Raw genomic sequence first — 26,769 nt, 5'->3', positions numbered from 1 at the left:
TGTCTCCAAATCCCTTTTTCTTGCTTGCTTGCTTTTTTTTTTGTAATGAGAATCAAACTTAGGACTTGTGCTTGCCAGACAGGTGCTTATGCCCCTGAGCTATATTCCCAACCCCCAAACCCCTCTTGATAGACTGTACTCTTTCTTACTTGAGCCGCTTCATCCTCTTGATTACATTTCCAGCATTATTTTCTCAGGGAACTCTTTCCTGGTGCCAAATGTAATAAGATGATCTCCTTATTACATGATCTTTCCTTTCAGAGCTCCTTCTTCAGTTCATTTTTTGTTCACTGATGTCTAGCTCACCACTCCCATAGCCTGCAAGCTCCTTGAAGCCAGAGGTAATATTGGTTTTGTTTATCTCTATATGTGACTTTTCCATATAGTCGACTGATAACTGTTGGATGGGCAGATGAATATTGGCCACTGTAGTAGAGGAAAAAGTCTTATATTTCACATCTGTACTTCTGTTACGTCTCTTGGTTTCAGGATCTTCTCCAAACCTAAAAACATCCTGAAGCAAATGCAGCTACAATGAGTGAATGAGCCTCAGAAATCTGTTTGTGATCTGCTCATTTATTTTATGGCATTAAAATATTATTTTGCCTTCTTTTAGTATCTTTGCAAAATTTCCATTCAAAATCCCATCATGACATTGTCTATCAGTGGAGAAGAAAGATTCTCTTCTAAATGTGGAGTGAATGACAAGGTAAGGACCCTGCAGATTGATGGACAGGGAGGCTGAGATTACCATTACTCCTCTTTGCAGCTCTGAGACTTGATTAAAAGGGGAAAGGACTCTGCCAAGCCAGTTCTTCTAGCCTGGAGAGACATAGCCATACAGATGGCATGTGGCAAATAGTTTGCCTTAATTGATTAGCCTCGAGAAAGAAGGCCAAATAGAAATATTGGTTATGAATCAGATTACTTTTCTTCTACAGACAGTAACATGCATAGCTCAATATCTACCTGATTTAGCAATCCTAGTGAGGGAGACCCCAAACCATTTTTCAAAACAAAATATTCTGCCTGTTACCTCAGCTACTTGGGAGACTGAGAAGTGTAAAGATTGAGAATTTGAGGCCAGCCTGGGCAATTTCATAAGAACCTTACTCAAAATAAAAGGGCTGGAGATGCAGCTCAGTAGCAGAACGCTTGTGTTATATTTGGAAGGCCTTGGGTTCAATCTGTAGGACCACAAAAATACAAGTAATAAATATAATTTTAAATAAAAATAAAAGCTATCAAACAAGAGCTTTATTAAGCCAAACTATCTGCATTTAGGCTCGCTTACCTATTTTAAATTTGTGTTGCAAGTGTTGTTATGAATGACATTTCTTTTAAAGAAAGAAAAAATAAGGAGAAGCCTGTTTATCTTGAGCCCCTTTTATCTCAAACTGTTTTGCATGTATATGTATGTACATATATCTGTAATTTCTCCCTAGGTCCAGGAAAGCCAGACTCAGTAAGTGCTTTTGTTCATTATTTAATCAAGGAAAGAGCTTTAACTCAAACAAGTGCCAGATAGGGAGGAGGGGTGGGGAGAGCCACCAGGCTAGAGCGAAAGAGGCTGGGCAAGAGAGAACATTTTTATAAACAGACTCCTGAGATAAAACTTGAACAAAGAGCAACAAACAGCTCCTTTCTACATCTTTTTTCCTTTCTTTCTTGAAGCTCATGACAGACTCAATTCCCTTCCTGCATAATCTCTTCTCATTTCTTTCTGGAGCAGTGTCAGTGCTCTGAATACAGAAATACATCACCACTTGTTTCCCTGGAAAGTTGTTCCTTCCTCAGGCTACAGAGGATGCAAAATCCCAACCCAACCCCGACGAGGTGGACAGCTGCTCAGCTTACCAGCCCCATCCCTCCTACTACAGCTTCTCTACCTCAACTGACTTCAAATCTTAGAGCTGTCTCCACTCTACAGACTCTGCCCTCAACTGAGATGATTTCCATAAGCTAATTAATTTTTCAAGGAGCAAATGGTGGCTCATTGACCTGAAACTCCATTGAGTGAGGCGACCTAAGAGTCAGTCCCCTCATAACCCTAACTCAGGCCCAGGTGAGAACCCACCACACCCCAGGCCTCATGCCTGCTGTCCATCTCACAGTGCCCAGGAGGTAGATACCGCCTTGTTGATTTCACAAATCAGGGAAGGGAATCTTAGAGGAAGACCTTTATGTTCCTTCCAGGAACTTTCATTTGGAGATCAGCCTTACCTGTCCATGATAAGGTCTCAGACTCTCTTTTCCAGTGTTTCTTGCCTTTTCTACCCAAATAGTCTCTCTGAGAATATTCTTTTGTGGTCTAAACCAATCTCTCCTCATTTTCACCATCTGTGGAACTCCCTTCCCTCCTTTACCTCTCATCAATTCATAATTTGGCAGCTACAAGGTGTGATCAAACAGTATGGTGAATGTTTAAATTTTGAAAAAAATTCATTACATTAAAGACACATTGCCCTTAATCTTCCTCTGAATACTCCCTCTTGCTTCAAACATGCTTATCCCATCACATTTTATACTTTTTGAAGCATTCTGGAACTAAATTGAGTGTATGTCTCAATTTTCTGAATTGATTCAAAACATTAACAGCAATTTCTGTCAAATAAAAACATTACAGTGTGTCCTTATTCACTGGATCTGGCACCCTGGGACTTCTGGCTCTTGTCCAAAGTCAAAATGACCATGAAAGGTAAAAGTCTTTTACCATGATGAAAGGGTGAAGTAGGGAAGCTGCCCTGCTGGTACTACATTCTAGTTTAAGAAGACAGATGATGAACAAGCAAGCACATCCGGAGAGAAGACTGAGCAGGACATGGAGGATAGAGAGCACTAGGGTAGGGAAAGCTCTTGCCCTTCAATACAGGGAGTCAGTGTGACCGTATTGAAAAGGGGTGCTGAAGAGACAATCTGAGGAAGGGAAGAACTCAATACTATGGAGGGAAGGACAGCAAACACTGAAGTCCTTGAGGAGTCTGAAAAACCTTGAGGAGGCCAGTGTGCTAGATGCTATAATCAAGGATGATGGGTTGCTGGCTACGGTAAGAGAGCCAATCAAGCCAGCCAAAAGAGATTAGGCTGCCCCTGCGGGGCATGAGATGAGGGTAAGTGAATTAGAAAATTATTGGAGGCTTGTCAGCAGAGTAGACAAGCTCTGATCGGATCTCTTTGGTTGCTGAAAGGACTGAGGGTTGGAGATAAACTCAGAGGCAAGAAAGCCAGCTCATAGCTTGGCATTCAGCCATGTACAAGCTGGTGAAGAACAGGGATGTGATGAGTGTTAGATGTTGGAGCCATTCAGAAAGTGGAACCATGGGAGTTTGCTAATGACTTGGATATAGAATGTGAGAACAAAAGGGGCCAAGATGACCAAAGTTTTGGTCTGAGTGATGAGAAGAATGGAATCACCATTGTTAAGAAGGAGAAAACGACAAAAAGGGGAGCATCAGATAAACGTAGAGAGGGAAGTGGGAAGTTTGAGAAGAGAGAAGATGAGAAATAGTCATGGAGGAAACGGGTGAGTGAATGGACTGGAAAAATGAAGCCCAATAGTCCACCAGAATTTGTAGACTAACTTAATGTTTATGACCATGAATTTGAAGTCACAATCAGGGGTATTGTTTATTTGTTTACTCTCTAGCCATTTTAAGTTGCATTTGCACAGGGTTGGAGTGGATAGAAGGTTGGATTTGACCAAATTGGGGACTTACTAGCCAATTCAGTGAAGGACAAGGAGCAGAGGAGAAAATGAATCCATGCAGAGAATTTACCATGAAAAGCAATGTCTAATGAGCAATGTCTAATCTTGTTATGGCAACTTCATTAGATTAAGAAAGGCTTGGCAGATTGTGAAGCATGCTCTGTGGTGTGTCTAGGTGGGTCATGTAGATATGGTCTTGGGTACCATTATGATTCACATTCACTCATCTCTGCTGCCATGAACTAAGCAGCGTTGTTCTACTTTTCCAAGACATTTCTGCCTTGGAATCAGCCAACCATGAACTGGTTTCCCTGAACTTGTGGATCAAATTAACCTTCTTTTCCTTTAAGCTGTGGGTGTCAGATATTGTCTCAACCACAAGGCAGCTGACTAATACAAAAGGTAAGGAAGGAGGCAAAGCAAGACAGGGTGCGGGTCAGTATATGTCATATCAGCACATTGTACATGTTGGTAGGGTGGGAAAATTACTGAAGTAGGGACACTAGAGGGTGAGTTCAGTGGGCAGAAGCTTAAAATAGAGATTATGGATGGAGTATGGAAACTGATAGTACAGAGTTTAAGGGACTAAGTAAGTTTAAGGGACATGGAGGATTCTTACCATTATTTTCCCTGACTCCTCTCCAAGTGCTTACCTCCTTTACTGTATCTTGTATGTGTTTCCAAGTATCCTCTCCCTTTCTGGTATTTATTATTAATAACTGATGCAAATCTAGCTTGTCTACCCTCCCTCTTTCGGTCCTATTTGTGCTAGTCAGGGTCCTCTGAAAAGAAGATACTTAGCATATTAGACTTTATTCAAGAAAAACAACAGTGTAGGAGGAAATAAGGATGGAGCTTGGAAAATTAGGGACAACTGTCAGGTCGCCATCAAGCCTGACCCAGGAGAAGGAGAGAGAGACCATTTGGCAGTATCCTGGATAGCTATGCAGTCTAAGGGAGGATCAAAGGTTATAAAAGACTGCGGGGTGTCCTCAATCTGAGGGTATCTGTCAGAGGAGATCCCATCCCAGGAACAGGCTGCCTTAGCCTGCATGACACACTTAGTCTTGGCTGAAAGCAGCCCATGAGAAGCATGAGGTCAAGTTCATGCATCAGTGAGTTGCAGAGTCTAGTATGGACCATTGGTCTATTATACTGCCCATAATTGCAGTCTTGTGACACATATTCTGACATATACCACACCACTTCCGTGGCAGGACCAAGCTCAGGAGTGAGAAAACTACTCTTAAACTCACTGTCTTATACTGCTTACCCCTTTGCTGAGATCCAGATGCTGAGCCTTTCTTGAGAGAAGCTTGGGGCAAAGAACAGGCCCTGGTTTCTTTTGCACACAGTGGCGTTCTCCACACTGCTCATCTCTGAGGAAGATTTTGTGTCTCTGAGAAGGATATAGTGTGTGTGCTGCCTGCTGTGAAAATGGCCATGCACAGTTGGCTTGCAAGAGCTAGGCTTAGAGAGAAGCAGGACGAGGTGTTCCACACATACAGGTAGAATCAGGGGCCTCCTCGCATTCCATCGATCACTCCTCTGCTGATTTCACCACGCTCTGTGCCTTCACTGAAGGGCTATTTTCTTCTGCTTGGCATTTTTCACATCCTGCCGGATCTTGGTTCCATATTTCCTACTCATTGACAGCCCAAAAATCAGCCTTCACAAAATCTCACCTGAAAGGTTTCATCTTCCTTCCCCAATCTACTTTCTTAGGCTTGCCACCCAAATAAATACCTCTTTTTTTAGTCCCTGGCAGTTTGCACCATCCAAACAAAATGCACCTTTGCAATTCTTTTCACTTCACATTCCCTGACGGTACGTAATTCATGCACTACCTCTCAGGTCATCCCTGTCCTTTTTATGCCTGCTGCCAACACGGGTCATGCTCTAGTTATTCCCCTCCTCAACTAACACAATATATTGCCTCCTGCCTTTACATTTCTCTTTCATTCTTTTTCTCTTTCCTTCCCTGCATGGCATTCTTTCATTGTGCACCTACTTCTCCCCATTCATTCCCCTCTCCTCTCTTCACCATCAAATTGGATCTCACAGATTCATTTGCCAGACTCACCACTGCTCTCACTCTGGCCTTGAATAATTCATGGACCTCAAATCTATCTTCTTCTGCAAAAGCAAAACAAAAAGAAAATTCCCTTCCAAAGAACAGGCCAATAACAACAGTCCCTTAAATCAACAACACTGTTTCCCAGCCCTAGCTGTCTGGTATGGTCTACATTAAAGATTTGGGATAAGGAAGTAGACAGTGGCTTCCACAGGTGGCTTTCTTAAGGTCACTCCTTAGTGATTAGCAGAACTAGAGCCCAGATATTTGATATTAGATCCAATATTACTTCAACTTTATCAACAATGTTTCAGATGAAGAAGAAATCCTATCCATGGTGAGAGTGTGGATCCTTAGCAACCTGAGTCCTGAGTGTGGGGGAACTGGTTAGAAATGAAGAACTAGGGTCTTTCCAAGATAGTGAGTCACAATCTGCATTTTAATAAGATCTCATTTTAATAAGATCTTTAATAAGATATATATGTATATATGAAGCACCCATGCAGAGGACCTCAGTCATACCTTCCAACTGCAAATCTGAGGCTTCAGAACGCAGATATGTGGTAGTCAGTTTATAGTGGTGTGCAGAGTTCTCTGTGGCACAATAGATGGTAAATCAATTTTATTTACTGACAGTCTCATTAAACAATCATTTCCCTTAGTTATTTTTGTCTTCTATAGATGGCTATTTAAGTTACCATTGTTTGGGGTTTTCTTTGAAGGTGGTTACTTCTTTTTGTTTTGCTTTTGCAGAAGAAGATAGATTTGAGATCCAAGATTCCAAGGCACAATTTGTGGCTATTGTATTTTTCACATGCTCAGGACCCCACAGGGGCGTTTCCAAGCGTGGTGTGGAAAAAATACAGGCAAATTAGAAACACGGCTCCTGATCCATACCCCAACCACCAAGATACCTGCACTGTGTTCTGAGTTATTCTTAGACTGACGTGCCACCCCTGGATTGTCATCCAGCTAGTTTTCTTTATAATCCAAAGAAAGAGAGGCATCGAAACATTGATGTTGGAATGCATAAGCACCTCCCAACTCCAGACTGAGAGAAGGAAGAAAGAATCCTCAGCAAGTAACCAGGCAGTCTGAACTTAGCCTTTTGGTAAATAAGGGCCAGGAGAACAAGAATGGGAAGGGGCGGTATCTGGTTTCTCATGTTGAAATGAAGCAAAAGGTTAGAGATGCACTCAGACAATCCTACTTCTAGGTACAGCAGCAGTGTGTACATTCTTTGTATTACCAGAAAGAGCTTCAAGAAGAAACCACTTCCCTCTGAAAGGCAGTGACAGTACTGCAGTTCCACAAGGTCTGGGTTTTGCTATAAGTACACGTGTCAATACACATAGAGCATCACCCAGAATCATTAAATGCTCTGTATTTCAGAGTGGCTCTGGAGAAACATCAATGAGGAATATTCCTCCTTCCTCAAGATAAGAGTGTGCTCAAAACACATAAAAACCCTTTGGCTCTGTCTTCATGTAAAAAGCACAATTATTCCTAAAGTTTTCCATTTGTACCACAGAACAGTTTCTTGCTCAAATATAGTACTCCAAAATATCCATCCATAATTCTTAGCATCTGCTCTGTACCGAGCACCACATTTTGACATTCCAAGAAAAAATTTAAATAAAGAAGGAAAAAGGGTGGGAGAAAAACAGAGGTGAGAGAAGACTAAAATATTCCCTGAGGGTATTTTCTTCACTGAAAAGCTAATAATGCATAAACTTTAAAAATATTTACACTGGCAGATTCTTATGTTGGTTAATTGATAGTCTCTGCATTTTCAGTAGAGGAAACAGTAATTGAAAACAATTAGTGGTGCGTTTATTATACACTAATTTACTGTAAAGGTTAATAGCACTGTGTTTTGAGTAAGATCTCCATTAACCCTTCCACAATCGGTGATGTTCTTTTGCGCTTTTTGCAAACCTGAATAGTTTTTCTTATACCTTGTCCAGTGCTTAATTCAGATGTGTCAATAATTAAAAGATTATTTACTGAATGAATGAATTGATGTTTATGTTTTAGGAAAAATTTTTGAATGTCTACAAAAGTATTCAAATTTTATATATTCTGCACTTTTTTTAGCTTGAGTAGGGTCTGGATTTAGTTAATACTTGGCTATGCTGGTAGTTTTATATAAGATACAGTATTACCTCTGTTTATGAACTCAACTTTCCATGATTGGCGGCAATCGAATCACAAGCATAGCGTATGGACTGAATTCTGTGATCAGAACCATGGGAAGAATTAAGTTCTGGAATCGAAGTATCACTTTATAAGCAATGATCCATTACCTAAGAAGTCAGAATGGAATCATGTCTTGAACTACAAATCAGTAAACCACCCAGTAGAAAGATGAATGAAAGATGTGAAGAAGTAATTCACCAAAGAGAGAGAGAGAGACAGACAGGGAGAGAGAGATAGAGGAGACAGAGAGAGTGAGAGAATACATATAAACATAAGGAAAGAAGCATCCTCTATCATGGAAATGCAAATTAAAGCACACAGAAAATACCATGTTTGATCCTCCACCTGGACAATCACCAGAAAAATGGCATAGTGTGTAAGGGCATGAGATCTAAAGTCAATTGGAAAACAGTGAAACCAGAGGACATTATAGGAAGCAAAATATGCCACACATGGAAAGACAAACAAATAAACAAACAAACAGAGATCAACCTAAGAGTAAAAGAACGATTGCTAGAGACTGGGAAGGGTATGAGAGTAGAAGTCAGGTGAAAGAAGGACAGACAGATTTGATCAATGCATGCCGAGTGCATGTATGGAAATATCATAGTGACTCTCATGAATTTATGCAATTAATATGTTAATAATAAAAACTAATAAACAAATGAAATCAACTCAATTTCAAGGCTAGTTCTGGCCAATGTATATCCCAGGACAACATTCTTAATTCACAGGTCCCTGAAAAGGTATAACAGTATTAATACCTACCTTGTCCAGTTCTTATGAGCATTAAATGATTTTATATACATAAGGCATTCACACCTGTGCCCAGCAGAAAAGACCCACTTGATAAACACAGCTATTATGTTGAGGAATCTAGTGTTGAGGAATATATTGAAGCAGATACTTCTTCTGTCAGTATGGTCAGAGTAATCCAGTTGAAAGGTAATCTAGTGTTTTCTACTAAAAATAAACATGTGCATATCATATGACTTTACAATTGTTTCTGAGAATTGTACTTCTGGAAGTGTATATGTTTGCTTCATTCTCATTGCAGTGTTATTTGCAATAAAAAAATCTGGAAACTACTCAGTTGAGGAATGCCTATCTATAATCTAACTTTGGATACTTACTACATTACTCTTAAAATATTAAAGTAGACTTCTTGTATTGATATAGACTGATCTCTAGGATTTTTGGCTTAGTGAAAATAGCAATATCTATACATCACTGATTTTTTGATATTGATCATTTAAATCATGTGTATGTGCATGTGGCTGAATAAATTTTAGGTTTGTTTAAGGGATATTAACTCTAAGGGAGGTATTACTATTGGGTACAGTAGTCAAATAGAGTTTTTACAGTACTTATATTACCTATTTTTGTATTGTATTCTATTGTTTGCATAATCAAAATCTAGTGGAGGTTGGAAATTATTATTTAATTCATAGAATTTCATTAAAATGATTAAATATTTCTAGAGATGCATAACAATGATGGCTGTGCAACATTATGAATGTCCTATTAGTATGTTTATGTTAAACTTCGAAAAAATGGTCAGATTGGTAGATTTGGTTATGTATGCTTTGCTACAATAAAACTTTTAATTTAAAAACATATGTTTTATTCTATATTTCATCACAGAGTCTAATAAGGGGGCAGTCTGTACCACAGAGGGCAAAACCAGTGACATTCCAGCTAATTCTTAAAAGCACAGGATTTGGGTGGAAAGACTTGGAGAACAGAGAGAGTAGGCTGGGAAAGGAGAGCGTGGAGAGGCTTTCTACCCAGAGCACAGTCTTAAAACAAGATGGGTGGCAACATCAGAGAGACATTGGCTGGAAACCCCATCACTGCCCACTGATGGAAAGTGGTGTTGATCCCAGGAGAGACACAACCTTACTCCCCCAGCTCCCGGGTCTGTCTTTCCACAGTCAACAGCCCTGTAGAGATAGCTTCACAAGTGGGGAGACAGGGTAGGAAAGGAAAGGGGTTATAAAAGGCAGCATTTCTTAATGGCTTGTCTTTTCATGGTAGCAGGCTCCTCTTTCAGACAGCATCCTCACACCTGGTGGGAACTGGATTTCCTTCTGAGAATATGCCTTTCAAGTAGATTAAAAACTATTTTCATGAGTTGCAGCTGTTTACATGCAAACCTGTCATTTAGATGATGTGTGCCTTCACAGACACCCACGGAGGCTTATCAATGCCTCCCTTCATTTGGTGTGGGGGGGTTAATTTCCTTTAGATTCCTGTGCAGTGTCTAAGCAAGGGAAGGTGGCAGGGAATGGTTGGGTGTTTTATTTCCTTAAAGTGGAGACAAAAATGTAAACAGGAGAGTTGGGTGGGGCTGGAACAAGAATGTAGTGTCTCCACCAGGGATGAGGGAGGAGGGTCTCACTGTGGATTCTCTGCCCTGAGCTCATTCTTGAGACATGGTAGGTTCATCCTAAGGCCACAGCTATTGCAGCTTTCACTGTCACAGACTCCATGTTTCATGGTTCCTGCCACCCATTCACTGACACTGCCTGATGCTGAGCCCTGCCCCAGGAGACAGAAAGATTCTAGCAGGACAAGAGCATGCTGGTTTGGGAGAATATGGGGAAGCCTTGCACTCAGCTATTGTGGACTACAAATTCCAGAACAAATTTTAAAATGTATCCTGAATTGAATTTTAGACTTGTTTTTACCAAACATTAAAAAGGAAGAAAAATGGGTGAACTACTTTGATCTGGAGTTTATACTACTTTCTAGAATTTGTGAAATTGAATGTAAAGTATTTTCTACATTGAAGATTGACCTACTGAGGAAATCTGTGTAGAGAGTCTTCAAACAACTAAAACCAGAGCTTCGATTTGACCCAGCTATTTCCCTTTCTTGGTGTCTTTTCAAAGAATTAAAGCATCATACCACAGCAATATATGCACACCCATATTTATAGCAGCACAGTTTTTAGTAGCTAAATCTTGGAAACAGCAGCCCAAATGCCCATCAATTGATAAACTGATAAAGAATATATGGCTTTTTAAAAAGATATACAATCAAATATTACTAGCTAGTAATATTATACTAGTAGTAGTAGTACTACTGGCTATCAAGAAGAATAAACTTGAGACATTTCTAAGTAAATGGATGGACCTTTAGACCATATTCTTCAGTGACATAATCAGTTCACGTGTTCAAATACTGCATGGTTTCTTTGACATGAGAAACTGAAAGGGTAAAAAAAGATGAAAATGTATAATAGATATTGGGGAAAGGAAAGAAAAATTTCAAATGGGAAGGGAACTAGGGAAGAGGGAGAGGGGAAGGAAGGGAAGGAGGGAAATGGAAAAAAGAAGAAGGAAAAAATAGAAACAAAACTTTTGTAAGTAAGGCAGGAAGAGAGGCTAACGGGAGGGGAAGGGAAGAAAAGAAGAATCAAGCAACTTATGTATAGGTACAAACTGCCTATGATAAATGTTGTCATTATGTATATCTAAAGTGTACCATTAAATTAATTTTAAAAAGAACTTACAGAACAAAAAAGAAATGAAGACTGATCTAAATTCTAGAAAGATAAGGGTATAGCTAATGAGGCCTTGGAGAAAAAACAGTTGATCCATTCAATCCAGAATAAGACAAAAATAGATGCTACTCCAGTGGTGTGTGTGCACATGCATGGGGTGTGTGTGTGTGTGTGTGTGTGTGTGTGTGTGTGTGTGTGTGTTGGTATATTTGGCTAAAGCAGACTGTTCCTTAGATAAATGCTCTATGAAAATGTGTTAATACCAAATACCATATCTGTAACTGGTCTTTATTCCAGCAAGACTTTTTAAAATAATATTTCCTGGATAAATGGAAAAACATGGTCGGGGAAGTAGCAAATATTACTCCTAGATTATTGTTTTTATAAACTTAGGTTTCTTCATCTAATAATAAAAAGTTGAACTAGATATGCATTACGGTCTTCTCTGCTTTTTTAGCTTATGCTTGTACCGAACAAAGATCTCAGATATTTCCCAAGAATTCTGAATGCCGAGTCCTTACCTGGGTGAAAATGAAGAAGACCTACTTCCAGAACCTTGTGGTGGGGTGTCTGTTGCCTAGGTGAATCAGCAATCACAGTTACCTGCTCTGCCCCATCTCAAAGCCCATAAAATAATTTTGAAACCATTAAAGTAAAATGTTAGTACAAAATTTTGATTTTTGTAAAATTCCATTCATTAAGGTGAATGTATCAGATATATATATATTGATAACAGGTCAGATAAGTTACAAGGATTTGACTAACTTTAAATTCAGTAACAAATGTCAAAACAGTATACATCAGGTGTGGACACAAAAGAAGGCTTAACACAGTTCAGGCTTTGTTAATAAACTGTAGGGTCCAACTGAAAGGATGATATTGCCTTAGTCAATCCCTGTCTTGACTTGGGGTTGCCAGGTGCAGAGTTGGTCCCCCTTCCTGAACTGGGAGAATAGCACCAGGCCTGAGAGTGTCCAGCAATGAAGGCCATGATGACAGCAAAATATCTTAAAGGTGTGTGGGAAGGACCAAGGTCTCTGGCCACTCCCACCTGTTGACCTCACACCACCATCTTCCCTAGCTCAGGTGTTTCCTAGCATCTGTGCAACTGAGGATGGCTGGCCTAGCAAGGCAGGATAGAGATACACCATCTCCAAGGGAACCACTTCCGGACATGTCTATTAGAAACTTGTTCTTACCTCAAGTAGGAATCTCATTCTCAATGACTCTTCTAATCCCTCATCGACATAAACAGCCCTCTAAATAAATCCAAGGAAATTGATACTTAGCTGCAAACAGCCATAAAATGGAACTTCTATTAAAGATGGCACCTTTCTTAGCTTTAGAAAGCTGTCTAGCACAGAGGGCAAGACATTTTTCATTTTTTGCACAGTTCAGCAGCAAACATGAGTGTAGAAGTTCACATTGGTTTGGCCTATCATACAAGGCCTGAAGATGCCTGCAGTAAATTAAATCGACTGAGTTTGTCTGCTGGTACGTGCCCGGTGTACAGTGGGCTGTGAACAGCAAGTTCCTTGCTGATGTACGCAGCCTGTTACACGTATGGGCTTCCCTAAGCGACCTTGGAGATGCTCCTTCCTGTAGATGTTCATATTTCTGATCTCCTGTGTCCCCAACCCAGGCTCCAGACTCATATGTGAGGTCCCTTAGGGAAGCCCCCAAGCACAATGTGAGGGTGATCACATTGGATAGGTCATCGTATTCATTCATGCCAAGCTTCAGAGCAAAGAGCATGTGATTGAGGTCCTACACAGGGCCAACCTCAAGTTCCCTGATCACCAGAAGATCCACATCTTCAAGAAGTGGGCTTCCCCAAGCTCAGTAGAGATGAATTTGAAGACATGGTGGCCAAGAAGCACCTGATCCCTTTGCAGGTATTCCACCCTGCAGAAGTGGAACAAGGTCAAGGTCTCCTGGAAGTGGTGGTCCTTACACTCCTGAAGGCTTCCACTGTGCCACCCACTTCTTAGCAAGTTCATCAATAAATCTTATTTACGACCCCTCAAGAACCCTGAAAATGCTAAAAAAAAAAAAAAAGTGCTAAAAAAATAGAGCAATGATCTCTATGATTCTGACACTTTTGGGTATTTCTGGTTTATACAAAATTCTTAGAACACTCTTCATTTACACTGATTTCAAAAATAAATGTGTGTTCTAGAGTACTTTAGGAACACTATAAAAATTCCCAGTTGCAATTCCAAACAAGTTGGAATCATTGGCTCATTTTGCTATCTTTCTTCTATTTCCAAAACACTTCAATTATCATCCTCTGAATGCAGTGTTGATTCCTATTCTGTATCCCAGCACTGTTAGTATTTTTGTAAAGGCTGCCACTGCTTCTGCTATGTATTTCCACTTCCCTGGTACCTATTCTAATGCCTGCTGGATGCGTGACCCCTTGCAGCACATGAAAGACACAAACAAGACCACACACAGTGGGTGAGCTCGACCATGGTGCAAGAAGGTACAAAACCTCCGATTTGTAAACACTGAAATGCAGACTGCCCTAAAGCTAGTTTGTGTGACTTGCCTTAGAGGCAAACAGAATTGGAGTCTACCACTCCACCTTTCATTTCACAGGCCTGCAAAAGGCCAAGAAGTGCTGTGGTGCACTCGTGGGTATTTCGTCACCTCTTTTTAAAAACTTAATTTGTTCAAAGTAAATAAAATGTTGCTGTGCAGGTAATTAATCAGGAATTACATGGAAGGTTTATTACAAGGCCAAGAGTAAGCAATCTCCTGAGGCACATGGCAAACTCTCTTAGTAAATAATTATTTAAAATTATTTACTAAATTAAGTCATTCCTTTTGTGATATCTCTGAGACTTCAAGTAATTGGCTGGGCTCGCTTCAGTTTGGTATTTTGTAAAGAAAAAAAAATAGTGCTACACAATGAATTAACTGTGCAATTAACTACAAATTTAGCACTTCAGAAACACATTTTTAATGACTAAGAACAGGTACACAGAGCCCCATGTGTGTTTTTCCCTTTAAAAAAAAAAAAAAAACAGGTAGAATTTTCCATGTTGTTTCATGCAGGAGGCTGGGAGAGTGTTAGCACAGTGAAACTGATTATTTTCCACTTACAGAGACTCAGAGACATTGAGCCTTAGTCATGGGCTTTGCCCTAGAATCAAGGTGACAAATGCTTTGACCTGGGCAGGGCTACCTCCTTCCTATGCAGGGACAAACTCTCCTGGAGGAGCCTGCCCTGCGCCCTCCCAGGCTCTAAGAGGAAGGACAGTGATCAAATGCCTTTGAGATCTGTCCCTTCCTGCATATCAAGGCATCCCTGGATAGCACTGAGGAGATGGATCATGGAAAGCTAAGTTTGGGTTAATTAAAACCTTTAATTACCTGGTTTTTGTCACTGTTATGTTATTTTTTTAACTAAAATGCAAATCATTAGGGTTTTTTTTTTAAAGCAGAAAGGAACTGGAAGTTATCTCACTGAGTACATTGCAAGGGTTTATTATATCACTTTATGCCTTTGCACATGTTTTAGGGCTCAATCATGTAATAGGAAGGAAGCATCTATCACCTTAGGTCCTGGGCTGTGGAGTCTTCCAAGTGTGCCACCTCATGCAACTCGTGTGACATTTTCATGACGTTGGTGTGGTAAGTGTGATGCTATTTGGAGAAAATGAAAAGACTTTTCTCATGCTGTATAGTTCCTCTGAAGCACAACCAAAGTAGACCTTCCTCCCTTGCTTCAAACACATACACACACACACACACACACCGACAGAGAAATCCATAATGCTATGAAATTCTATCTTGATGTTTAGAGCACATTCTCCACCTTGGCTTCAAACATAGTGGACCAAAGTTCAAATGGTCCTAAAGCTACAGAAAAATCCCCCGATCATTAAGTAATTAGGTTGCTGTTGATCTAGTACAATTTCTACAGGTAAGAAAATAAACACATTTGTTGTAGAAAAAAATCATTTTGCTAGCAGTGTTGAAACTGGAAGGCTTGGATTTTCAACTGAAGTAGACACATTCGTTAGCCTTATTCCTTAATATGCCAGGAAATTAAGACACTGCTTGCTCAGTGACATCTCACTCTGCTCCTAGACATTGTGCATTGCTGTACAGACTTGCTTTTCCTTCTGCTGCCAATTCCAGTGGCTTCTGTTCAGCTTTTCTGGGCCTCTTTGCAGCCTTTAATGCTACTGAGCACCCCACTGCTTCATTCAACAGCATCATTAGCACCTCCTATGTGCCAGGCACTCTGCCTGCCGCTCAGACATGATTTCCACATCCAGAAAGAGAAGGGCATCAGGTGATGCCAATGCCAGAGAAGTTCACACTAATTCAGGGTGTGGATGAGGCAAATGTGGGCTGAGATTGCAGGGTTTGGAAGCCATAGCAATGTTTGTGTTGATTATTCCAAGGACAATGAGAAGCTACTGTGATTTTTCTTGTTTGTTTATTTGTGTTTCAGTTAGAAATTATGATGAGGCTTGTATATTAATCAGCTTTCCTGTTGTTGGCACCAAAGAAACCAAAATCCACAATTTAAAGTAGGAAATGGTTTATTTGGTTTACAGTTTTGAGGATTTATTCCTCGTTCATCCACTTGCAAAGCAGAAAAATCAAGGCAGAAGGTCATGAGGAGCAAAGTTGCTCATTCCACAGTGCCCTGGAGCAGAGCGGGTAAACAGTGCCAGAGAGAAAAGGGTCCCGGGCCGGATAGAGACCTCCACCACCCACCCAGACACATCCGGAAGTGTTCCTCCCTAATCCCCTAGGCAGCTCCCAAGCCAAGCCAATTGACAAGCTTTACCAGTGCGGTTTGCATGCTTATGTTACCCAAAGATTACTGTTATGTTTTTTAAAATGAAATAAATATTATAGTGAATGGATTGAAGGATGGCAAAAGTGGCCCCAGAAGACCACATAGAAGGTGACTATAATAATTTAGTCAGGAGAAAATGACTGCCAGATCCTGAATAATGACAAAGGACAGAGAAGAACTGGACACATGCTGTGGATACGCTATGCAGGATGGGTAGGACTTGGTGAGTGGAGATGGGAGGGAGTGTGGGATGACTTCCATGTCCACGGCTGGACAGAAACTGTTTCTGAACCATGGTGTGGCGTGGGCTGAAAGAGGTACTAATGGTGGGTTCTATGCTGTGCATGTTGAGTATAAAGTCCCTTGAGGTCACCTGGGAAAGCTGCCAAGGAAGTATCTATAGAGCAGGGAAGCATCTAGTCTGGAGTTTGGTAGTTGTGGATGGTATCTTAAGCCAAGAAAATTATTGAGATCACTGTGGGAGAGTATGTGAAAAAATAAAGTCTCAGTCTTTAACTCCTTGAGTCCTACTAATTATCCAGTCCTGTAGTTATTTATGGACTTGAATGTTATTGTTTTGACCTCAAATGTCCCCCAAAAGTCTCATGTGTTCAGAGGTAGACTTCCAGGAGGTTATTGGATCATGAGAGCTTTAATATCAAGTAAATTCATTCATTGATGGTATCGTAATTTGATGGCATTTTTGGAAGGTGGAGACAAAAGGGGGGCAAATTGAAAGAAATGGACCACTGATGCCTGACCCTAAGGGTTACACCAGATCCCAGGCCCTTTCTGCTCTGTGTCTTTCCCTTAGTCTATGGTTCCTAGCTGCCGTGAGGTGATCAGCCTTACCACACCATATCCTTTCTCCATGATGTTTCTGCTTTGCCACAGGCCTAAAAGGAATGGAGCCAGCTGACCACAGACTGAAACCCCTGAAACTATAAGGCAAAATAAATCTTTTCTCCTCTAAATCATTTAGGCCCTGGCCATTTATTAAAGATGTTTGTAACAGTCTGCTCTCCTGGGTCTTATTCTCTCACATTCATTTACCTTTCTCTACATTATCAAACTAATTTTCTTAGTGCTTGACTTTTGTTATATTGGTTTACTGCTCCAAAATCTTCGGTGTCACTCCCATGTTACGTGTGCAAAGCATAATCACTTCACCCAGGAAATGAGGGCCAAGCTGGCCTCAGGTTACATAGTCATGGTTGCTGTTCCCCTCTATTTGTTCCACTTTCTCAAAGATCATATTTGTGACCTTGAGTAAGACATTTAACCTTTTCTTCCTCCAGTTCTCCACTTACTATTCCTGGGAATGAATGGGGAAAGGACTTTTTCATGCACAGAATAAAAGACTGTGCTGAGCCTCTGTACAAAGAGATGGATCTTTGCCCCTGGACATTAGCTTCCCCCAGTCTTCAAAACTGGTTGCAGTGATGCCAATAGATAAATGAACCATGAGGTTGGTACGGAGATAATAGAGGAGACAGACTTCAGGCCAAAGGAGGGAAATAGTTCAGCAGCCAACCACTCATTTCAGACAAATGAAGCCTTCGCTCATCTCAGAAGAACTTGATGAAATTCAACTCACATCCTTAATTATTCAAGTTATTTACAAATAATCAATCAGCAACATGTGTACAAATATTTGTCTAGAACACTGAGCAAGCCCTGGAGGGGAAATGGAGTTTCTGGTCCCATAGAGCTAGGACATTGAATGAGCTGACCCAATTTACACAAAGGAGAGCTCCCTCGGATAGACTCGAGGCTGGCAGGAGTTGCAAATAGCAAGAAATTCATTTAACAAGATTGCTAAGCGTTTACTTGTTCTAGGTACCATTCTAGACACCAGACAAAATACTAAATAAAGCAGGTAAAATCAATACTCTCATGTTACTTATACTGTAAAGGAAAGAGACAGGCAATAAACATAATAAGCCACTCACATAGTGTGCATACAGGTGCTGGGTGCCATGTGAAACACACAGAACCAGATAAGGAGGGGGAGCGGGTTGGGAGATTACAATCTGACATAAAACCACCAGGGAAGGCTCCTTACCCACTGCCCCTGGAGGAGTAACCTGCAAAACAACCAGGGGTGCCTGAAACCACAAATAGGATCCAACTCTCTATATAATATGTTTTTCTTATACACTCATATCTATAATAAAGTTTAACTCATAAATTAGGGGCACAATAGAAAATTAACAATAACAAATAATAAAATAGAACAATTTAAATAATATACTATAATAAAGTTGCCAGCATCACTACTGCTACATTTGGGGGCCTTAACTAAAATAAGTTTCTTGAACATGAATACTGCCATGTCCATGCCACGACAGCTGATGTGATAACTGAGGGGGCTACTAAAGTGATGAACAGGTAGCCGCAGTATACACTGGACAGAGTCACAATTCACATCCTGGGGGGATGGGCTGGGTGACGCATGAGTTCATCACACTGCTCAGAATGGCATACAGCTAAAAACATACGAATTGCTTATTATTGACATGTTCCATTTCACAGTTAGACTGTGGTAGACCATGAGTAAGTAAAATTGTAGCCAGTGAACTCAGATAAGGGAGGATTTACTGTGCTAAACAGTCATAATTTCACAAGGAATTGAAGGAGATAGGGAGTGAGCTGAGTGGGGTCCTGGGGAAAGTTCTGTTCACCATGAACAGCCAGAATGTACACCCTAGACAGGAGCCAGCTGAGACTGTTCAAGGAGCAAGACAGTGGCCTCTGTGTCCACAGCAGACAGGGTGGAGGTGGAGACGGTGGGACCGGAAGGGAGAGCAGCAATACTGGGAGGAATCCTATGAGAACTGCCAGCAAAGCACCATGGAGGGGTGTCATAGAGGAGGGATTCCACTTCTGCCGTGAAAGTGACCCTCAGACTTCTGTGAGAGAATATTTTATGGAAGAGTCAGGGTGGGGAGAAAAGCCACTGTGGGGATTCAGGCAGGAGAAAATGGTGGGGCCAGGACAGTGGCTGGTGCTGTAGAGGGATGCAAAGCTGTATTCTGGACAGATTTTGCAGATAAAGCAAACAGAATTTCTAGACAGATTAAATGTGGAACCCACGAGAGAATAAGAGAAGCCAAGATTTTGGTGGAAGCTTCCACTCAAAAAAGAACTTTTATTTATTGAGCTAAAAAACCATAGGTGGGGGGTGTTTGGGAGGTAGAATATAGACCTCAGCTTTGAACTCATTCAATGCGTGATGCCCATTAGAATGCAGGTAAGAATGCTTTGTGGTCAGCAGTGTGTATGAATCTAGAGTTTAAGAGAAAGGTCTAAGCTTAGGGCCTTCAGAAGGGTAAGTTGCATAAAGACTTTCCTCTGTAATAACAGCAATAAGCCAGTTCCTTCCTGCCATCCTCACTATCAACTGGAGGTGATGTATATTGATAGCTTCGGTACGCTAACACACTGGGCTAATTCACTCTCAATGCCTCATTTACTTCTCACAATAACCCCACCAAGCGACCTTTATCATCCCCACTTTTACAGATGAAGACCCTAAGGTCTAGAGGACTTGATGGCCTTATCCATGCTCATGAAGCTAGAAAAATCTTCCTCCTGCAGGCTATAAAGAGTCATCAAAAAAATCAAGAATCCACTATCACATGCCTATTTTGGATAAATTGCCCTGAATCTAGCATCACAGCTATAACAGGATGGCAGTAGGCCAGTGAGGAAACCATTGCAATAATCTGCATCCAAGCAAGGGATGATACGGGATAAAATCCAGCTGCAGTTGCTGATGTAGCAAAGGGAAGCGGGGCCCAAGAGTTACTGAAAAGCCTGCCAGCTCTTGGGACCCACTGAATTGGGAGCAGAAGGGAAAAGCCCGTGATGCCTATGTGTTTCTGGTTGGGGGACCAGGAGCCAGAGGGTGGTCACACTCACAAAGGCAGTGGGCCAGGAGAATGGTCAGGAGCTGAGTCTCCAATGAGCCTACATTCTTCACCCAAGGTCTCTTAGTGAAGCGGGAAGGGACAAAGCTGCACAAGACATTGTAATCAACAGGGAAATTCCCTCCAGTGAGGCTTGAGAGGTGAGTTTTCCTTTGCACACGGGTGCCGCTGAGATTCCCACCAGACAAACATGGCTGCTTCATTTGGCTGATTTTGCTTTTGTATTGAAACAATCACTTCATTTCTATCATCTGCCATCAGGATGAAGCTCTGGGGTGCTTTAAGTTCTGTGAGGGCAGGCCCTCGGCTTCCAGTGTGCATGCCAGCCATCTATGCACAGCGGCTGACTTAACACGATAAACTACACTCTCAGCCCCAGCCCTCTTTTTTTGCCATTTATTGGGCATCTTTGCAGAAGATTTTTTTTTCAGGTGCAAGCATATTGTGCAATTAACCTGAATAAGCTGAATAATCCACTTAGTATTTCCATGGAGTTTTTTTTTCTTCTAGTTCTTTTTTATTCCAACTTATAACAAGTAACAGCCCACTTACTTCTTCAAAACCGGCTACTCCCCTCACCCCATTGTCTGCCCTGACTGGGATAATGGGTAATTGTGTTTCAACATGCATTATGCTAAAATGCCTCTCTTTGGCCGGCTTTAGTCATTATCAAAAACCCAGATTGTAACCTAACTTCATCACCATGAAGCAGCCAAACCAGCTGCAGCAGTGCAAGGAGCAGGCAGAGGGAAAGGCTTAGGAGAAGCGCGCCCCTTTCTATAAGAAACAAAAGAATCGTCTCCATCAAGTGACCCAGCATGAAGGAAGAAAGAGAACGCTCCCGGAGCAGACTAAAATAAAATTGCCAGTTAGGCTCGCTTCTCATTAGTTTTTCTTTCACACTTCACATTAGCTCAGTGAAAGAAGATGAATTAAGAGTTAAATGCACCAAAATAACTTAAGCAATCTTTAAATAAGACTTAAATGTGCTCTGTGTTTCCCCCCAAGAGGCCCCTTCCTGTTTCAGTCACCGCCCCCTCCCTCACTGGGCCCTGCTTCTTTCTTTGTCCCTTCTGTTGCCTCTCTCCACATCTCTCCCTACCTCCTCCTTTACGGTGTGCTGTGTGGTGACTGCCTCTCTTTAGACTCTCCCAGTTCACCTCTGCTGCCCTCTGGGCCCCACTCCCTTCCCAGGTCCCTCCTTGGCTCTCCGCCCTTCCTCTCCTCCCCCCTGCCCTGGCTTTCCTCCTTCCGGTGCCTGCCTGGCCTCAGAAGCTGAATTCTCAGTGATGGAAGCTCATTGTTCCTGATGAAGGCAGATGATAGAAATGAAGTGATTGTTTCAATACAAAAGCAAAATCAGCCAAATGAAGCAGCCAAACAAGACAAAGTCAGGGTTTGGAGATCTGAGGATGAACCCTTTATAGCACACCAGCTTCCTGCTCCCCTTCCTGCTGGCCCTGGGCCCCAGAAATGTATTGACCTGCCAATGAATTTTTTAAATTCTAGATAGATGGTCCAGTGATAAATGGTCAACACACGGCCCCTCCTTTTGTAACTGGAGACCTGGCCAGTGCATAAGGAACCATCCCCCACTTTGGAAATACCTTCCTGAGATGGTTTCTCTCTCCCCCTCCCCCTGTAGTTTCCAGCTACAGGGAACTCCTAAGTAGAAAATCAATAGAGCTTTAATTACTGGGTCCCAATTCATCAGGGCCTCAACTGTAATTACTCTGCCTGAGCCAGGAGCCTCAGAAGCCAATAAACAGGGACAGCAGGCACAGGCAATGCAAGAGGTAAGGAGTCTGAGCGCAGCCCTCCCCCACCCAGCCTCCTGACAGCCACTCCCTTCCCAGTCCCTTTTCCTAAAGGGATCTCCGAACAGGACTGCTTGGGGCCAGGGATAAACACACAGCCAACTTCTCATCTCTCTCCTTAGCTCTTGACTCAGTCAATCACCTCTTAAAAACTTACTACTGACAGCGGAGTCCTAGGTCATGCAGCTCTAGCAGCCAGTAGAAAACAGATGTGAAAAACCCCGAGGCCTGACATGGACGTATTGAATTGGACTCTGCATTTAGCAAAATCCTCACATTCAAGTAGAAGCACTATTTGAAAATATATGCTAGCAGCTCAGCATAGTGGTGTACACCTGTAATCCCAGCACTCAAGGTAAGGGATCACAAATTCAAATCCCAGGCTGGAAAATTTAGTGACTTAGAGAGATACAGTCTGAAAAGTTTTTAAACAAAGGAGGACTGAAAAGGGCTAGGGCAACAGCTTAGTGTGAAGGGCCTGTATTCAGTCCCCAGTGTCACAAAAATGGAAAAAGGGAAGGGCAAGCAGGAACAATGTTTTTGTTCTCATTCCATGGCCTGTCAGTATTTATGCTAGCCAGAAGGGCTTCCTGAAAGTCTTGTCATGTAGGGCATGAGGGGCACACACATGCTAACGTGTTGTTTGTTCTACTTTCTCCGTGGTGTCTTTACTCTTTTCTCTCCACTTCCACAGCTTTGCCCATGGGCAGGAGAGCTGGTCTGGGGGTTGGCTGCTCTTCCGTCTTTCAGGATCAAGCCTGACCATCAGCCTAGACGTGGGCTCAAGCTCCAAGACCCCTAAAGCTGAGTTTATCCTGATTGCTGTCTCTTCAGCTCTTGGGACAAAAGATGAGTCTCAGGCCATTTGTAGGGGTCCACTCAAGCTAAATTGGTCCCATGGATGACACCAGGAAGTCACACAAAATGCAATCAAAGAAGTCCCCTTAAAACAGAATTGTTTTCCCAGGGAGGTCAGAATTCATCTGCAAGAGAACTCTAAATAAAGGACTCCTTTGTGCTGGGTGAATTCGTGACCTGCTTCTGTTGGGGATTCATTTCTCCTTCATGCTACTGGAAGCCAAGGTTGGTAGCAAAATGAGCTCAACTTTGCCAGAGCCTGAGCAGGCGGCATTTCTGGTGAGGGAGAACTGAGCCACCACTGCCCTACTTCCTGCACACACATCAGCCAGGCTTCGTGTCTGAGCACGGAGCTATTGACTCAGCTGATCAATGTCCGAGTTGCAGCCAGCTGGCCCATGAAAAATGATTCTGCTGCCCATCTCCTGCCTGCCCCACTGACACTGGCCTTGGCTCATGTAAATGGAACAATTCCCCCACTTAGGAATCCTTTTTGAGCGTCTGTTTGGTCTCTTTGTCCTTTCTGCCTCCAAAACGTAGGGATTCATACCTGAGCCCTCTGGTATCTCTTTTTTCCTGGCTTTTGGAGCTTGCACACCAACCCTAGCTTCAGCTGCCATTTCTAAACTGAGAAGAAAGATCCCTTGGAGAGAGGCAATGTGCCAGGCAGCTCTCCAGTGCTCCCCAGCCCTCCCTCATGCAATCCCTCTCCAACCTGCACTGGCTGTCATTCACCAACCTTTGCTCTCATTTAAATGTTCATTTACATTTCTGGATGAATAATTCCTGAAATCAATCAGATTAGGAGCCCTTTATCCTGACTCACAGAGCTTGCACGCTGAGGAACACAATAATTAGAAAACATTATCCTGTTCATCCCTCCCCCTCCCCCCCCCCAATAAAGCTCCAGGGAAGAAGCAGGTGGCAGAGAATCTCTATGGCTCCTTAGAAGCAAAAGAACTGCAGCCCTGGACAGAGGAGTGAAGCTGCCGAAGTTCCAGGTAAGCAATGAGAGGTGGGAGCAGAGCCACAGAAGCCTTCACTCGGCAGAGCTCTGAGGCTGCGCAGGTCAGAGGCTGAGCTCCACAATGTCACAGAGACTCATTCTCTCCACGATGAGTCTACCAATGCTCTCAAGTCCTAAGTAAATGGAGGAGCTGAGACTCTAGGACACTGAGTACGAGAAAAACCCAGAACATCATGAACATCAGAAGGGCTGCAGTGATGTATCCTGTGGCTGCTTCCTGGGAACATGCTCAGGGTGCTGCATAGTTTGGGTACAAAGGCCATTCATGGTCAAGGCAGAACTAGAGATGGGAGTGGCTAGTGCTCCTTCAGAAGGTGAGGTCATGCCTACACGGAGTTGGTGGTGTCCTTTTCCCTCCCCATCTTAGGGGATTAGGCAGGAAGACAGTCCTGGCTTGCAGCTTCTCTGAGTGGCGCTAGCAGGAATGTCAGCTTCTCCTGCCTCTCCAGGCCTGTGCCTGTCCACTGCAGATGACCAGGCCCAGGAGCTGCAGTGGACTTTGTATCAGTTGCCATTGAGCCATTCTGTGGTTCATTTCCCAGCTTCTCCCCCCTCATATTTCTCTTTATGATCTGTCTCTCTTTCTCACTTCCTCCTGGCCTCAGGCTCCTACTATAGAAGCCTGGGTGAAGAAAAGCCCAACAGGAGGAACAGAGGAGAAGCCAGCCTACCTGCCCAATGCCCTGAGCCTCAGATGATGTGGCTACTGTGCCAGGGCTGGACTCACCACATGGGCTGCACACAGGAGCATCTCCTGGGAAGGGAGAGCTTAATGTCAGAGGCCTGAGCTGCCACTTAGCAGAGAGCTCTTCAGAACCCCTCCCTCAGGAAGATGCATGTAACAGCAGAGACCACTCCCTTGTGGCAGCATGGTATAATGGTCTGGGGCCTTGACTGCAAAGTTTGCATCAGAGGTTGACAGCAGCTAACACCAACTGAGAGAATGTAGGTGGCTCCTTCATCTCTCCTAATTTTCCCATTGAGGCAACCAATAGGAGGGCGTACTAAGTCTGCTAAGTCGCTGTATGTAAGGCATCAGTACAGTCGCAAGTAAGCATAGGAAAAGATGTCCATTAATTTTTGTCCCTTTTTTGCCTGGCCCTTGGTGGTTCTAGTGGAATGACCACAGGCTCACTGCAAAGATGCCAAGCCTAGCATCCCTGACCAGGAAGGCTGTGTCTGGGAACCAAGGGCTACAGAGGCCCTTTGAAAAAAGTCGAGCTTTTCTTTATTTCCCTATCTCTCATCCCTTCCCTTCCACTCTCTTAATACCCTCTCAACTCTCTCTCTCTCTCTCTCTCTCTTTCTCTCTCTCTCTCTTTCTCTCTCTCTCTCTCTCTCTCTCTTTGGTCTTATTTTTTAAATTTATTTTACTGTATTTATTTATTTATTTATGGACCAGGAATCCAACTTGCAACCTTGTGCTTGCCAGGCAGGTGTTTATGCTGCTGAGCTAAATCCCTAGCCTCCAACCCTCCCCACTCTTAACTCAGTGTTCAGACAAAGCTCTGATGCTACTACTTGCCCTGAAGGGGCCCCACTGTGGCCAAGCATGTTTTTGTCTGTGTCTCTTCATTCCCAGGACAACCGCTGGAGTATCAGAGTCAGGCAAGATAGGTGACTCCCCTACTGCCTTTCCAGGAGCTCCCTGGCCAAAGGGGGAGATTTAGACTGTCTGGCACCTTCTCACTCACATCTTCACCCATGCTATGGGCTGAATGTGGTCCTCAAGTTCACATGTTAAAGATCTAAGCCACATTGTGACTGCTTGGAAGTAGGGTCTTTATGGAAATAACAAAGTGCCAATAAAATCATAAGGGTAGGGCTCTGACCAGGTAGGATTCATATCCACAAACTTCTGCTCCACATACTTCTGCACTGGTTCCAGGGGCCTCGCTAGCTCTTGAGGAGCTTTCTTTAAGATCCACTCAAGTCCTGCGTTTTCTATGCAGCCACCCTGAGCAGGATTAATTCATCATCTTGCCCAAACTCCTCATCTTCCAGATTGAGGAAATCCATTCCTGGTGATGGGAGGAGCCTGGATTTCAAGTTGTCTTCTGGTTGTCTTCGGGCATTTGCCTTTGTTGCTTGGAACATGCTAAATTATCTGCTTTACTTTCCCCACCTCATGCAGAAGACTGGTTCATGTTTCAGGGCTCGCTCCTCTGGGAGATGCTTCCTGACCATTTTCCACAGTGCAACCCCACCTAAGTGTCCCATGTATCCCCTTAGTCTCTGACCTAGTATCCTAACTCATGGCTTCCACAGTACTTTTTAGTATTTAAAATAGTCTGAGTGAACTTGTTACATATTTATTATCTATCTCCTTGAGTTATAACTGTTTGGGAGCGAACCTGTCTCTGTGTACCCAGCCCGGCACAGTAAAAGCTCAATAAATACCTGGATGCACACTGATTTGTTAGGCTTTTCCTGGAGAACTAAATATACACTGGCTGTGCCCGCTCCCAGTTTAAAGCAGACAGGTTCACCCACGCTCTCTCTGCCTGGCCAGCTCCCAGCTGCCTCTCAGGGATGCTACTTAGCTGTACTCCTGCTCCTTAGAGTTCCTCAGGCTCCAGACCTGTGTACTCAGTGCCTGAGGTCTGGCTGCACCTTCACCCTGCATCTTACCCACAATGGGCCACTTTGCAGTTTAGCAAAGCTACACACTTCTCTTTGATGTTGAGAAACAGCATTTTTCTTCTCTCTACTCCTCATACACCCAAACACAACCAGGGCATAGATCAATACTTCCTAGCAGGTGGCGCACCCCCTCCCTCCAGATCTCCCTCTCTCCGAGCCCTTCTCAACTGCATCCACCCCATC

The 26,769-nt window shown here is 42.8% G+C and overlaps 1 protein-coding gene and 1 non-coding gene across 2 annotated transcripts in view; one reads left to right on the top strand and one right to left on the bottom strand.

The window, feature by feature from the left end:
* Positions 1-26,769, bottom strand: part of Tnr (tenascin R) — a 427,384-nt gene that overhangs the window by 378,741 nt on the left and 21,874 nt on the right. The window lies entirely within an intron of this gene.
* LOC111758359 (small nucleolar RNA SNORA70) lies at positions 12,947-13,082 on the top strand. The gene has a single exon (XR_002792545.1). It is a non-coding gene; the product is annotated as a small nucleolar RNA SNORA70 (small nucleolar RNA).

This window comes from Cavia porcellus, unplaced genomic scaffold (assembly GCF_034190915.1).
Source record: "Cavia porcellus strain 051 isolate PalLab524CR breed Dunkin Hartley unplaced genomic scaffold, mCavPor4.1 scaffold_29, whole genome shotgun sequence".
NCBI lineage: Eukaryota > Metazoa > Chordata > Mammalia > Rodentia > Caviidae > Cavia > Cavia porcellus.
Note: the sequence above shows the minus strand (reverse complement) of the source record. Positions and strands in the feature narration are given on the sequence as shown.